Raw genomic sequence first — 16,042 nt, forward strand, 5'->3', positions numbered from 1 at the left:
GATGCCCAACACTCCAAAACTAGTCAATAAATGTGTAAACCCATAAATATATATTCTAATACTCATTATAATTCAGTTTATAACAATTCCTAACTTTGCTTGAAAAGTCGATAAAAATCAGCCTCGGGCCCACGGGCCCGAATTTTGAAAATATTTGAAGATAAACTTTACCCATGATACCACAAACTCAAATATATACTTTATTCCAAATTCCATGTCCAATTTCGTGGTCAAAATCCAAAAATATCAATTTCTAGGTGTTCTACCAAAATCCCAAATTTCTACAAATTTTCAAGTCTAAATCCATATATAATCCAAGTATTTAACTTGATATAGGTGGTAATTACTTACGTTGACATAGATGACAAAACTCTCCCTACCAAGAGCTCCAAAAATTGCCCAACCAAATGAAAAGTGGAGGAAAATGGCCAAATCCCGTCTTTTAAAAGCCTCACTGCCCAGGCGATTTTCGCATCTGCGATCCCACACCTGCGACAAAACCCTCACAGGTGCACATTTCCCCTACCTGGCCAAGCTCCGCACCTGCGGACAAAAAAGGGATGCTTCTGCGAGCCCATCCGCTTCTGCGACTACTTCCCTCGTACATGCAGTCACGCAGGTGCGCCAAAACTTCCGCACCTGCGGTGGCTGGCCTGCCCTCACTCTTTATCTTCTGCTGCTCATAGCTCGCACCTGCGGCTACCTCTGCGCAGATGTGGATACACCAAAAGCTAGAAGCTTCAGCTGTTCTTCCCAAGTCCAAACTCAGTCTGCTTACCATCCATAATCCACTCGAGGCCCACGGGACCTCAACCAAATATACCAACACGTTCCAAAACACATTACAAACTTAGTCGAGGCCTCAAATCACGCCCAATAACATCGAAACTACGAATCATCCTCCAATTCAAACTTAATGAACTTTGAAATTCTAAACTTCTACAATCGATGCCGTAACCTATTAAATCATGTCCGATTGACCTCAAATTTTGCAGACAAGTCATAATTGACATTACAGACCTACTCTAACTTCCAAAAATCAGACTCCGACCCCGATATCAAAAGTCCACTCCCAGTCGAACTTCTCAAAATTATCCAAATTTCCAACTTTCGCCCAAATGACCCCAAAATGGCCTACGGACATCCAAATCCACATCCGGACGTGCTCCTTAGACCAGAATCATCATATTGAGCTATTACCAGACTCAGAATCCCAGACAAACATTGATATCATTGAAATGCAGTTAAACTCAAATTTATGAAATTCTTCCAAAATGCCAACCTTCCACAATAAGCGTTGAAACACTCCCGAGTCATCCAAAACCCGATCCGGACATACACCTAAGTCCAAAATCATTATACGAACCCGTTCGAACCTTCCAATCCCGATTATGAGGTCGTTTAATCAAAGATCAAATCTTAATCAATTCTTCCTACTTAAAGCTTCCAAAATTAGAATTTTCTTCCAAATCAACTCCGAACTTCCTGAAATTAAATTCCGACCACGCATACAAGTTATAATACCTGAAGTGAAGCTGCTCAGGGTCTCAAACCGTTGTACGACATGCTAGATCTCAAAACAACCGGTCGGGTTGTTACATCTGTACTTATCTTCGAGAGACAATAGGACTGTTAGGAGCACTTCCCTTCTTGATTCCCCATCGTGTGATTCATTTAATTTGAGGCTTATGCCTTTATTCCCTTCCTATTCAGTCTTATACGACGTTAAGCGCTTGTTATAAATTGGGAATTGAGGAATTTTAATGGTACTACAGATGTGGTGCAGGGTGTTTCTCCCTGCGTATTTGATTGGGCTATTGTCGTCGCCTTGCAGCAGGCCGTTTTGTAGTTACAGATCAGTATAAGTATTATCTAAGGTTTTGAGTCTTGGCATTAATTGTTATGATGATTCGTGCGTTGCTATCACACCATTTTTGTGTAATGGTAGGATGTTTGTCTATGCGTCGAAGCTGTGAATGACTAGGCAGGAGTTTTACTCAGTGCATGATTCAGAGATCCAGTATTTTATTTACGGCAAGGGAAAGGCAATCAGACTATGAATGTTCAGGTTTGGGTTGACGGAGTAACAAGACTTGGTATTTCAAACATGGTGGAATTTTCATCTGTGATGTGGTGTCGTTGCCCTAGATTGAATGTGTTAAGTTCGCCGATGTTATGGTCTTCATAAATTTTCTTTCGGGGAAAGGTAGTGTGAAATAGTGCCAGGGAAGCGGCTATTAGAGATCGCAGTGTGCAATGGTTTTGGACATAATCAGTAATTCGGGTGTTGAGGGCTCAAGTAAGATGATCTTCGGAAAGGTTTAAAATTGGTAGCGATCGATTGGTTCAAGTACTACAGATGTAGATTTTAATTTAAGGAAACAACTGGGCAGCGAAGGATGAGGAAGAACACGGGGGAGGTGTCTTGCAGTGGTTAAATTTCTAGAAGGCCAAGTGTGAGAAACAGAAGTCGGGTAGTTGATTAAACGAGAGGGTTTGACCAAAGTGGGAGAGTGGGAGAGTAGTAGATAGGCTCTGTGGTAGGATAGCTACATGCGTTAAGGAAAGTTTAGAGTGATTTGGAACTCATGGTGGACAATGACTAAATCTACGAACTTAATTTGGAATATTGACTGCTATACGGAGAAGGGTTGGATATGACAGAAAAGAGTTGTATGAAATGAATAAGGATACAACATGACTTTGGATTGGAATATATTATCGCACCTTTAGTTTATGTCCATGGGGAGTGAACGGACTTGTACAGTTGGTGAATGAGCACGGGCTCAGGGTGATTTATTGATTTCGTAGTAATTATACTCGGTACAGCGCTGTTGGGAGATGTCAGCATGTAATTTCCACAGGTGGGTTATCTCCTGTGAGCAAGTTTGCGGTCGTGTGGTGTTGACGAAGCCTCTACAAAGGATTTTACTGGCTATCCAGTAAGAGGTTGAATATGTAAATGTGGCTAGTGATTCAGAGCGTTAATGAAATGGTTAAAATAAGGATTTCGAGGAATTTGGCAGGCCGATTGCGCAAGGTCATGCCAGTAAGAAAGAAGGAATTTTGGTAGGTTCCAGGGTCATGTAATGGTAGCTTCAAGCTTAAGTGGGAGAGCCCCACCGCCTACAATTTGATTGTATGGTTATCTACTTGTGAGGGTTCTGGTTAACATCATATTGATAGGTTATTAAGACTAAGGAAAGAAAACATCATTGGCAATTTGAGCAAAGGATTTGAGGAATGTAGGCTATAATTGGCCTTATCGATTCATGTTCAGGCTTTAGGAAGACTTAGGATTTATGCTTCGTGTAGAGGTGAGTTACAAGGAATGTGATTCAGCCAAGTGCTTCTTTGAGAGGGTGTTCATGTGCCAGCAGGGCCTTGGAGTTTGATCATAATTGGGAACAAGTCAGAGTGGGTGACTCTCAACAATGTTTCTAGTGGGTTCAAAGTTTGGTGCCTAAGGATTTCGAGCCAGTAGTATGGTTAAGTATTGAGCTTTTACAATAGATTATGAATAGTGGCTTGGAGTGTTCTACGTTATCTTTGGTATGCGGTGTGGCATTGGAGGAATGGGAGAAATAACTTCGGATTCATAGAGGGATTTTCAGAATGGGTGTACAAGTTAAAGATGCGAATATGCGCATAAGGAGGGTATGAGATGGTTCATGGGTTTTGGAGACAACGTGGTCTCGTGAAATAAGGTCACTCAGGATGAGTGCAAATTTGGGTTCATGATGTTTTGAATGGAGCTATTATTATTATTCCGAAGGCAAGTCCGAAGTAAATTAGAAGAAGCGGCTTGGTTGGTAATGGTTGAATCAGCACGGTTATGGCAGTGACCAGTTTTTCCAGCATGAAGTTATACATGTAGTTTGTGCTACACTTGGGCTTGGGCGCCACCACAACTTGGTTGATTTGGGAGGTATTCGATTTGTATGGCTTTGTTATGTAAAGGGATTTTCGGAAGAGTTATGGCAGTTTAGATTATGACATGAGCTTGTTTTTTCTACGGTTTAGGAATTTAGTTGCGTGCTGCATTGGTTCTTCTGAAATAAGCTAAGTAAAAGGTTTCTATATGATGAAGTTTTTATCCTATTAGTAGATCAGGGGTTATTATGCAAATTCTGGTACTCTCATGTATTGGCATGTTAGGTGTAGTGAGCGACATGGGGAATTGGAAGTTGAGGATCAATGTTGCAGGTCGGTGGTGACAAGAATATCACGAGCTCATATGATCATGGAATAATTCAGGTGGTTGGAATCAGCTAGTATTTTCATTAGCATCACCTGAGATCGGTGTCCTATGTAAGAGGTTTGTGTACTGATTTGCGGCTTCTTGATTTGCTTACAATATTAGTGTGGCCGGTGGTATGAATGTGCAAACCTTTTACCTAGTGCGGAAGGTCGTGGGAGCGTATCTCACGAGAAGATCGTATAGGTATGACATGTAGTCACTTGATTGATTAAATATTGGAACCAAGTATGGATATTTGGTACTATCGCAAATATGAGAGTTTAGGCCTGAAAGGCGCTCTATTCAGTTGGTTGTGAATTGTGGAAGTTTGTTCCAGATTCGACGGCTGTTCTTGTGTGTCATGGGAAAAAGGTCATTGTGAATCCTTGAGAGGGTATTTGCCCAAGCATGGTAGGATCAGAATCGGTTTGGGGTCCGTTGATGGGTCCAAAGGTGGATGTGTACTTTACACCAGCCTGGGTGTGTTCATTCAGCATAACATTCCTTATGGAGGAGTATTCGCGCGTTGGATGTTATTTTCGTCGTCAGCTACTTCATGTAATACTCTATTGTGCTGTGTGGGTGGTGAGACCACTCAATTATTTGTACAATGTGTTGAGGTCCCGCGTAGCTGTGGTGTTATGTGAGCAGGACTCTCGAGATGCATATCAAATATCGCACCTTAGTTGTGCTTCAGTTTTATAGAGTATGATGCTACCTGTCTCCCCAGGATTTGTATTATGCACTTGGCGTGCTTAGGGTTGATATTCAGACATTTCGTGAGTATGAGCGTTACAACTCGAGGTGTGTTTCTTTGGATTATTATGTGTGGATCGGATGGCACACCGCCACGGGTACGTTGTTTGGATCGGGTGGCACGCCACCACGGGTATCATGGTTGGATCGGGTTGTACGCCGCAACACTGTGTTATTGAGTACAGTTTCCAATATCTATTATTGCGTGTTTTGCTTCTCATTTCCCTTGGAAGGTTCATAACATCCTTTCGGTTGTTTAATTAGTTATGTGGGTTAAGTAGTTCTTTCCAGAGTTCATTTTTCCTTATGTATCACATGCAAGTTTGTGGATTATTGGCGCATGATGGCATCATATGAGACCTTTGGTAGTGTTGTGGTGGCTTATTGCCGGAACAACTTCTACTGGGTGAGACGAGATTATTGGACCTGGGATCAGTACGATCGGATTATATGAGGCATATTAAAAAAAGAAAGTAAATATCGTTATTTGGTTCATAATGGGGTAATGGTCCTTGTCAGGATGAGGGACTCAATGATTTGTCGACTCAGAAGTTGGTTATGAATTTCTACACATTATTTCTGTTGTGGCAGTATTGCGAGAGTTGAAACGAGATTTATATGCTTCGTGAGGTGCGTGTGGGCATCAGATTCGTGGGATTTCGACTATCTTTGTTAGAGGATGTTATTATGGTCTTGTGGGTTACACGGTGCATGGTATGAATTTAGTAAAGGTAAGCAATCACGTATTGGTGCATCGTGTAGTGATGGATACGGTGTTCATATGTTGAAAGCAGACTTCGTAGAGAATTTCAAATGTTGGAATTTGTCTATACGGCTTATTTTACTAGATAAAAGGGAGGAGTGTTAGGTTTGCTCGTGCAAATGTTCTCAACTGGATTGTGGTAGCACGGGTAGGTGCACGAGGTGTTAAACAATGATTTCGGACAACTCCAGAGCAGTTCTTAGCACGTTCGAGGATGAACGTATGTTTAAGTGGGAGAGAATGTAATGACTCGATTGATCGTTTTGAGTTCTAGCGCGTCATTCAGCGGTTTGAGACCCTGAGAAGTTTCACTTAAGGTATTATGACTTGTGCGTATGGTCGGAATTGAATATCGGAAAGTTCGGAGTTGATTTGGAAAGAAAATTCTAATTTCAGAATCTTTAAGTTGGAAGAATTGACTAAGGTTTGCTTTTTAAGTAAATGACCTCAGAATCGGGATTTGAAGGTTCCTACAGGTTCGTATGATGATTTTGGACTTGGGCGTATGTCCGAATCAGGTTTTGGATGACCAGGGAGCGTTTCGGCACCTATTGTAAAAGTTGGCATTTTGGAAGAATTTCATAAATTTGGGTTGAAGTGCATTTCAATGATATCGACGTCTGTTTGGGATTTCGAGTCTGGGAATAGCTACGTATGATGATTCCGGTCTTAGGAGTGCGTCCGAAAGTGGATTTGGAGGTCCGTAGGACATTTTGGGGTCATTTGGGCGGAAGTTGGAAATTTGGATAATTTTAAGAAGTTTGACTGGGAGTGAAATTTTTGATATCGGGGACGGATTCTGATTCCGGAAGTTGGAATAGGTCCGTAATGTCGAATGTGACTTATGTGTGAAACTTGAGGTGAATCGGACGTGATTTGATAGGTTTCGACATCGATTGTAAAAGTTTGAAGTTTAAAAGTTCATTAAGTTTGAATTGGAGGGTGATTCATGTTTTTAGCGTTGTTTGATGTGATTTGAAGGCTCGACTAAGTTCGTAATATGTTTTGGGACGTGTAGGTTTATTTGGTTAAGGTTTCCGGGGCCTCGGGTGGGTCCCGGATGGTTAACAGAGCAAGTTTTGGACTTAAGGAATGGCTGAAGTGCACCCGTTCTGGTGTAATCGCACCTGCACAAGTTTGACCGCAGGTGCATGAACGCAGAAGTGAGGAAATGGTCGCAGGTGTGGTTTGGACGAAGGTGGCCAGTGACCACAGGTGCGAAAGGTTGTCTGCACGTGCGACGTCGCAGATACGAAGGTGCGTCATAGGTGCGAGATTGAGAGAAGAGCCTGAGGGCGCAGGTGCGGAAGCATATTGTAACGACCCGGCCGGTCGTTTTGAGTGTATTAGCCCCGATCCCCTATTTACAGTTTTTCCCTTATCTGTTTCTGCTTATGTGACTAGCTGGGAGGTCTTGTTTTTGGTTTCAGAGTGTTTTGGGACACCTAGTCGCTAAAACGGAAGCTAAGTCTCATGATTTTTGACCGTAGTTGGAATTGAGTGAAGAATACTCCAGAATAGAGTTATGTCAGTTCCGTTAGCTCCGTTGGGTGATTTTGGACTTAGGAGCGTGTCCGGATTGTCAATTTGAGGTCTGTAGCTAATTTAGACTTGAAATGGCGAAAGTCAAATTTTGAAAAGTTTGATAGGGGGTTGACTTTTTGATATTGGGGTCAGATTCCGATTCCGGAAGTTGGAATAGGTCCGTAATGTTGGATATGACTTGTGTGCAAAATTTGAGGCCAATCGGACGTGGTTTGGTAGGTTTCAGCGTTGTTTGTGGAATTTTAAAGTGTAGGAGTTCTTTTGGCTTGAATCCGGGTGTAATTGGTGTTTTGATTTTGTTTTGAGTGATTTGAAAGTTCGGCTAAGTTCGCATGGGGTTATATGACTTGTTGGTATGTTTGGTTGAGGTCCCGGGGGGCCTCAGGGGTGTTTTGGATGCCCATCGAAAGGAAATTAGGACTTAGGCATTGCTAATTTTTTTATAGTGTTCTGGTGTTTCGCACTTGCGGTGGGAGCCCGCAGGTGCGGCCCCGCATAAGCGAAGAGGAGGACACAGATGTAGGCATGGATGGGTTGGAATAGAAGCGCATGTGCGAGGTTAGGAGTGCATCTGCGAAATCGCAGATGCGGAATGGGAGGCGCAGATGCGGAAGAAGGCATTAGTGGGAATCATTGCAGAAGCGCGCAGGGCCGCCAGGTGCGCATCCGCAAGTGCGAATGAGTGACCACAGATGTGGAGTATGGGAGATTAAGTGGGATCCGCACCTGCGATGGAATTTCTGTAGGTGCGGCGTCGCAGATGCGGAAGAACTGGGCAGAAAATGGAACTTTGAGGGTTTGATTCCCATTTTGATTTTGGGACTTTGAGAGCTCGGTGTGAGGTGATATTTTGAGGTTTCTTAAAGAATATTGTTAGGGTAAGTGATTCTAACTCGGGTTGGACTATATATCATGAATCTATTGCTTTTTTCATCATCTAAATAGGGATTTGAGTTGTAAATTTGGGAAAAAATGGTAGAAACTTCATATGCTAAAATTGCGAGTTTTGGAAGGTGATTTGAGGTTTGATTCGAGTAATTCTTGTATGGTTGGACTCGTGAGTGGATGTGTGTTCATATTTTGTGACTTTTATCGGATTTCGAGCCTATTTCGGATTTTGACTTATAATTTTGTGTTTCTCTTGTGGAATTGATTCTTTTAGCCTACATTCATTATATCGAGCTGCTTGTGGATAGATTTAGGGATTTTGGAGATTGATTAGAGAGTGAAGGGTATTTCTACGCGGTTGAGGTAAGTAACAGTCTTAAATATGATTTTGAGGTTATGAAAACCCGAGAATTGGATTGATGTGAGTGTTTGGAAGTGACACCATGCTAGGTGACTGGCGTGCGAGCGTGCACCGCGAGTGATTGTGACTTGGTCCGTCCTATGAGACTGTAAAGTCGAATAGCCATTATTATTACTTGTTTTTCCTTGTCTTTGAGCAATTGACTGCCTTTCATGTTAGAAACCATTCTTAGGCCATATGATATCACTATTGGTACCCGCAACGGTCGTATACTTGTTGAATTGAATGCTAATTGTTGTCTTGTACTCAGTCACAGTCTTACTTGTGTGTTATATCTCTGTTCCCTCTCATTTCTTGTTGATACTTGTTGTATTCTCTGTTTGTGTTGATTATTATGATATTCTGTGAGCTCGAGGGGTTGGAGAGGTCAAAGATTGAGACAGGGCCTGAGTGCCGAGCTGTGAGCTATGTGAGGGTATATGGATCAGGTTGCACACCACAACGAACCTTATGGTTATTTATGGATTGTGGATCGCGTTACACGCCGCAACTATATAGTGCTTGGGCTGAAAGGAGCTCCTCCGGTGTTTGCACACCCCCAGTGAGAACATGTACCTATTAAGAGTGCGTATTGAGGGCTAAGAGCCGAGAGTATGAGCTGTTGAGATGAGTTGAGTGACTGCTGCCTTGAGAGACTGTACTTGCTTTTATTTATTACTGCACTTGTTTGTTATTTGTTGTTGTTGTGAAGTTTCTTGAAGATTCATATCTGTTTTACTTGAGCTCGAACTGATTTACCTTATACTACCGGATTTGAAAGCATGATCACCGTTCACTGAATTTTTTTAAAATGATATGTATTTTTTTTATAGCTCATCACTGCTTCTCAATTCCTTATTTAATTCGGTTACTTACTGAGTTGGTTGTACTCATGCTACACCCTGCACTTCATGTGCAGATCCAGGTGTGTACAGTTCTGACGCTTGCTGAGTTCATGCGAGGGCTGATTATCAGAGACTTACGAGGTAGCTGCAGGCGTCTGCAGTCCTTGTTTCTCCTTTCTTATTATCTTTTCTCTCTTGTATTGGCATTTGGCACAGACTGTAGTGGACTCTGTTTCGAGATTGGTTGTTAGATGCTCATGACTTAGTGACACACCGATGTCGAGCTATCATTCCTCTCACGACCCCAAATCCACTAGTCGTGATGGCACCTAACCCAACCCGCTAGATAAGCCAATTAATCACTAACCAATTCCAATAACAATTAATAAAGCTATTAAGTAACAAAATATCTGAATCTGATACTTTTTCCAAGAATTGATAGTATAAATCATGAGCTTCTAAGAATAGAGTTTACAAAACTGAAATGAAATAAATACATCGTCTGTTTGAAAAGTACATAAACAGAGTTTCATAGACCTAAAGCTACCACGAAAAGGGGCAGCTACAACCGGGACGCAGGTACATTTTCAGTCCAACTCCCATCGAACACCGCAATATCAACAACCAACATTTCCACGCAAGGTGCAGAAGTGTAGTACGAGTACAACCGACCCCATGTACTTAATAAGTAACAAACCTAACCTTAGGTTGAAAGTAGTGACGAGCAAACAGAAAGGTCGGGTCCAACGCCAATATTCCACAACAGTTCATAACAACATAGTACACGTAACAAAAGAGTATCTCAGAAATAAAAGGCTCAGTCCGTTCACAGTTCCAGAAAAATAGGCATTTCTTTTCAAGTATCTCAGTGAAAATCCAAATCTTTTACCGAAAAAGCCAAAATACGAGTAAGTTTGAAAATTGTGATTTTTCCTAAAACTCCTTTCAACAAATAGTAAGATGTTTCATTTTCAGGTAGCATGAGGAAAATACTTCTCTATGTCTATATGTCAAGTTACAGGTAAAATAAAAAATGTCCCCAACACCGGGTAGTAGGAGGAAATGCACCTCTATGCATGTATCTCAAGTACGCATGTCAAATGCAATGAATCTCGATGATGAGCTCATGTACTCACACTCTCAGAGTACTCAATGTCACTGTCTCGCATCCTCTCTCAATATGCTTAGTGCTCAGCACACTCAATCAGTCACCGTTGTACAATACCCGCTGCGGCGTGCAACCCGATCCACGTATATATATATATATATATATATATATATATATATATATATATATATATATATATATATATATATATATATATATATATATATGCCGACTGTGCTCACTAGGGGTGTGCAGACTCCGGAGGGTCTCCTTTAGCTCAAGCGCTATATTGTTGCGACATGTAGCCCGATCCAATATTGTTGCAGCGTGCAACCTGATCCTATAATATATATATATAGTCCGTAGGCTTGTTGCGGCATGCAACCCGATCCATATAAAATATAATCAATATCATATGATGCGGCATACAACCCGATCCCAAAATGTCACTCTCACTCAGTCATCAATCTCTCCAGTCTCACTCACGGGCTCACAATGCCATGAAACTAGCCCGACAACAATGATTTGATGTATCAATAAACAACAATTGAGACTAGGATATGATATGAATGCATGAGTGTGACTGATTACAATATATCAATGAAATCAGTGAGATGACAGCAAGAAACGACCACTATGGGTCCTAACAATATCAGCATAAAGCCTAAAACATGATATTTAGCATGATTGACAGCTTAACTACTTTATCACATGGTGAAAACACGGATATCAAAAAAGTAGGACCACTATACAGTGCCATGGGAACAACAAAGTGTCAATTCACATGGTGCACGCTCACACGCCCATCACCTAGCATGTGCATCACCTCAATACCAATCACATAACACGTATTTCGGGATTTCATACCCTCAGCACTAAGATTAATAGAGTTAATTACCTTGAACGAGCCAATTCCAATTACAAAATCTAACAACCCATTCAATTATGAGTCCAACCATACTAGTTTCACTCAAATCCGAATCCAATTCGATGCTCAAAACCCAAAAATTCACATTATGAAACTTTAGGCCAAAACCCCCAATTTCCTCTTTAAAATTCACAATCCAATTACCTAAAACAAAGGAAGATTTATGAAATATAACCAAAACTGAGTAGATAACACTTACCCCAATCTTTGTGATGAAAATTGCTCCAAGAATCGCCTCAATCCGAGCACCATAGCTCCCAAAATGTAAAAATGTCCGAAACATTCGAAATGGAGTACTATATACACTGCCGAGACGTCCTCTTTCGCGAACGCGGGAAAACCATCGCACTAGTATTTTGGGTTTTACCTCATTATTATGTAAAACTTTAGTTAGTTTAATTGCTTTAGCTATCTTCGGTTATATGTTGAAAGCATATTGAGAATGTCGGCTTGCCTAGTTCCACGATAGGCGCCATCACGACTGATTAGGTATTTGGGTATTGACAAGTTGGTATCAGAGCCTAGGTTACATAGGTCTCACGAGTCATAAGCAGGTTTAGTAGAGTCTTGTGGATCGATACAGATATGTCTGTATTTATCTTCGAGAGGCTGCCAGACCCTTAGGAAACTACACATTCTTGAATTCTTGTTGTGCGAATCTTTTGATTCTGGTAACTAAATATCTGTTGTTCTAATTCTCTCACAGATGGTGAGGACGTGTACTACGGGGCAGGATGGACAACCACCAGTACCACCCGTCAGGGCCGTAAGAGGACGAGGTCGCGGTAGAGGTCATGGTAGGGGCAGAGGTGCAGCTCGCACCGTAGCTGGGGAAGCACCTACAGATCCACCAGTTGCCCCAGTTCAGGAGCAGGCTCCAGTTGTGGATGAGCCGATGGCACTAGCTCAGGCACCACATGTGCCTAATGTGATTCCAGGCCTTCAGGAGGCCTTAGCTCAGATTCTGACTGTGTGTACCAGTCTTGCTCAGGCGGCCTCTGTTCTGACCGCAACAACCACTTCTCAAGCCAGGGGAGGTGCTCAAACTCCCGCCGCCCGCACACCAGAGTAGGTGGTACAGGGATTCCAGACACCGGGGGCACCACCAGCCTAGCCGGTTGTAGCTGCTTAGGACTATGTAGTTCCTGTCATGCCTGATATTAAGAAGCGTCGATTGGAGAGGTTTGGGAGACTTCAACCTCCATCTTTCAGTGGTATCGAGGGAGAGGATGCATATGGCTTATTGGACAGGTGTTAGAGGATACTCCGTACAACAGATATTCTAGAGATCAGTGGGGTCTCGTTCACTATTTTTCAGTTCTCTAGGGCTGCCTTCAGTTGGTGGGAGGCTTACAAGAGGTGTAGGCCAGTCGACGCAAAACCCCTTACATGGTAGCAGTTCTCCGGTCTATTCCTGGAGAAGTTTGTGCCACAGTCCCGCAGAGAGGAGTTGCGCAGGCAGTTCGAGCAACTTCGTCAGGGTGATATGTCTATGACATAATATGAGATGAGATTTTTAGAGTTGGCCTATCATGCTATCTGGTTGGTTCCCACAGACAGGGAGAGGATTAGGAGGTTCATAGATGGCCTCACTTTTCAGCTGCGATTTCTTATGACTAGAGAGAGAGTGTCTAGTGCTACTTTCGACGAGGTTGTCAACATTGCTCATCAGATTGAGATAGTTCGCAGCCAGGAGCGGGTTGAGAGGGAGGCCAAGAGGCCTCGTGGGCAGGGAGGATTTAGCGGTGTTCCTTCTGGGGGCAGTTCCACCATGGTAGGGGTCATCCTTTCAGACATGCTCAGACGGCTCGCCCAGTTCACCGTGGTGCATCATCTGGCCATGGTTCACACAGTTATCAGTAGGGCCATTCATCTCTCAGTGCCCTCCCAGCTCAGAGTTCGTCCCGTGCTCCATCGGGTCAGGGTTCGTCTATGCCTGGTCCTTCTTCCAGTTATACCGATGCTTGGGGCTCCTTTCAGTCCCCTACACCAACACTAGCACCGGCGAATTACTATGAGTGTGGAGAGTCTGGCCACATCAGGAGACATTGTCCCCGCCTTACAGGAGGTCCGACTCAGTAGAGGAGCCAGTCTATGACATCAGCACCAGTTTCTTCCCCACCCGCTCAACCAGCTCGGGGTGAAGCTCAGTCAGCTAGGGGTCGCCCGAGATGGGGAGGTCGATCAGGGGGTGGCCAGGCCCATTTCTATGATCTTCCTGCCAGACCAGATGCCATTGCTTCAGATGGTGTGATTACATGTATTGTCTCAGTTTTCCACAGAGATGCCTCTGTATTATTTGACCTTGGTTCCACTTATTCATATGTTTCCTTGTATTTCGCTCATTTTTTGGATATGCTCTGTGAGTCTTTAGTTTTATCTGTTCACGTATCTACTATTGTGTGTGATACTATTATTGTGGACCGCGTATATCGATCATGTGTGGTGACTATTGGGGGTCTGGAGACCAAAGTGGATATTTTACTGCTCAATATGGTCGATTTTGATGTGATATTGGGTATAGATTGATTGTCTCTATGTCATGATGTTCTAGATTGTCATGCTAAGACTGTGACATTGGCGATGCTGGGGTTGCCGAGGGTTGAGTAGAGCGGTTCTATAGACTATGTTCCCAGTAGAGTGATTTCATACTTGAAGGCTCAACGATGGTTGGGAAGGGTTGTCTATCCTATTTGGCTTTTGTGAGAGATGTTAGTATAGAGACTCCTGCCATTGATTCTATTCTGGTGGTGCGTGATTTTTTGGATGTGTTTCCTATAGACCTGCTGGGCATGCCGCCTGACAGGGATATTGATTTGGTGCTGGCACTTAGCCTATTTCTATTCCACCGTACCGTATGGTGCTGACTGAGTTGAAAGAGTTGAAGGAGCAGCTTCAGGAACTCATTGATAAGGGGTTTATTCGGCCTAGCGTGTCACCTTGGGGTGCACCAGTTCTATTTGTGAAGAAGAAGGATGGTACTATGAGAATGTGCATTGATTACAGACAGTTGAACAAGGTCACAATCAAGAACAAGTATCCTTTGCCACATATTGATGATTTGTTTGACCAGCTTTAGGGAGCGATGGTGTTATCTAAGATTGATTTGAGGTTAGGGCATTACCAGCTAAAGATTCGAGACTCAAATATTCTTAAGACAACTTTCAGGACCCGATATGACTATTATGAGTTCATTGTGATGTCTTTTGGGCTGACCAACGCCACAACAACGTTCATGCATATGATGAACATTGTATTTCAGCCTTATTTGGACTCGTTCATCATTGTATTCATTGATGATATCCTGGTGTGCTCTTGTAGCCAGGAGGAGCATGCCCATCATCTGAGGGTTGTGTTTCAAAGATTAAAAGAGAAGAAACTTTATGCAAAGTTCTCCAAGTGTGAGTTTTTGCTCAGTTCAGTGGAGTTCTTGGGGCACGTAGTGTCCAGTGAGGGTATTCATGTGGATTATAAGAATATAAAGGCGGTGTAGAGTATGCCAGATCGTCCTCCGCCACAGAGATTAGGAGCTTTCTTGGTTTGGCGGGCTATTACCGTCATTTTGCAGAGGGTTTCTCATCTATTGCATCACCCTTGACCAAATTGACCCAATAGGGTGCTCCTTTTAGGTGGTCGGATGAGTGCGAGGAGAGATTTCAGAAGATCAAGACTACTTTGACCACGACTCCATTTCTAGTTCTACCATCACCTTCTGGTTCTTACACAGTGTATTGTGATGCCTTGCAGATCGACATTGGGTGTGTTATGAGGCAGGAGGGTAGAGTGATTGCTTATGCTTCATGCCAGTTGAAGCCCCATGAGAAGAACTATCGTGTCCATGACCTTGAGTTAATAGCTATTGTTCACGCCTTGAAGATTTGGCAACACTATTTGTACGGTGTCCATTGTGAGATTTACACTGATCATCAGAGTTTATAGCATCTATTCAAACAGAAGGATCTGAACTTGCGTCAGCGGAGGTGGTTGGAGCTTCTTAAGGACTATGATATCACCATTTTGTACCATCCCGGGAAGGCCAATGTGGTGGCCGATGCCTTGAGTCGCCGGGCGGAGAGTTTGGGGAGCTTAGCATATCTTCCAGCAGTAGAGAGGCCATTGGCATTGGATGTTCATGCCTTATCCATCTAGTTTGTTAGATTGGATATTTCTGAGCCGAGTCGAGTATTGGCATATGTGGTCTCTCGGTCTTCTCTTTGTGATCGTATCAGGGAGCGTCAGTATGATGACCCCCATCTGCTTATCTTTAAGGACATGGTCCGGCACAGTGATGCTAAGAATGTCATTATTGGGGATGGTGGTGCATTAAGGATGTAGGTAAGGCTATGCATGCCCAATGTAGATGGTTTGCGTGAGCTGATTCTTCAGGAGGCTCACAGTTTGCGGTATTTTATTCATCCGGGTGCCGCGAAGAGGTATCAGGACTTCAGGCAGAATTACTGGTGGAAGAGGATGAAGAAGGACATAGTAGAGTATGTAGCTCGGTGCCTAAACTGCCACCAGGTGAAGTATGAGCATCAACGACCAGGTGGGTTGCTTTAGTAGTTAGAG

Source organism: Nicotiana tomentosiformis, chromosome 2, assembly GCF_000390325.3.
Source record: "Nicotiana tomentosiformis chromosome 2, ASM39032v3, whole genome shotgun sequence".
NCBI classification, from domain to species: domain Eukaryota; kingdom Viridiplantae; phylum Streptophyta; class Magnoliopsida; order Solanales; family Solanaceae; genus Nicotiana; species Nicotiana tomentosiformis.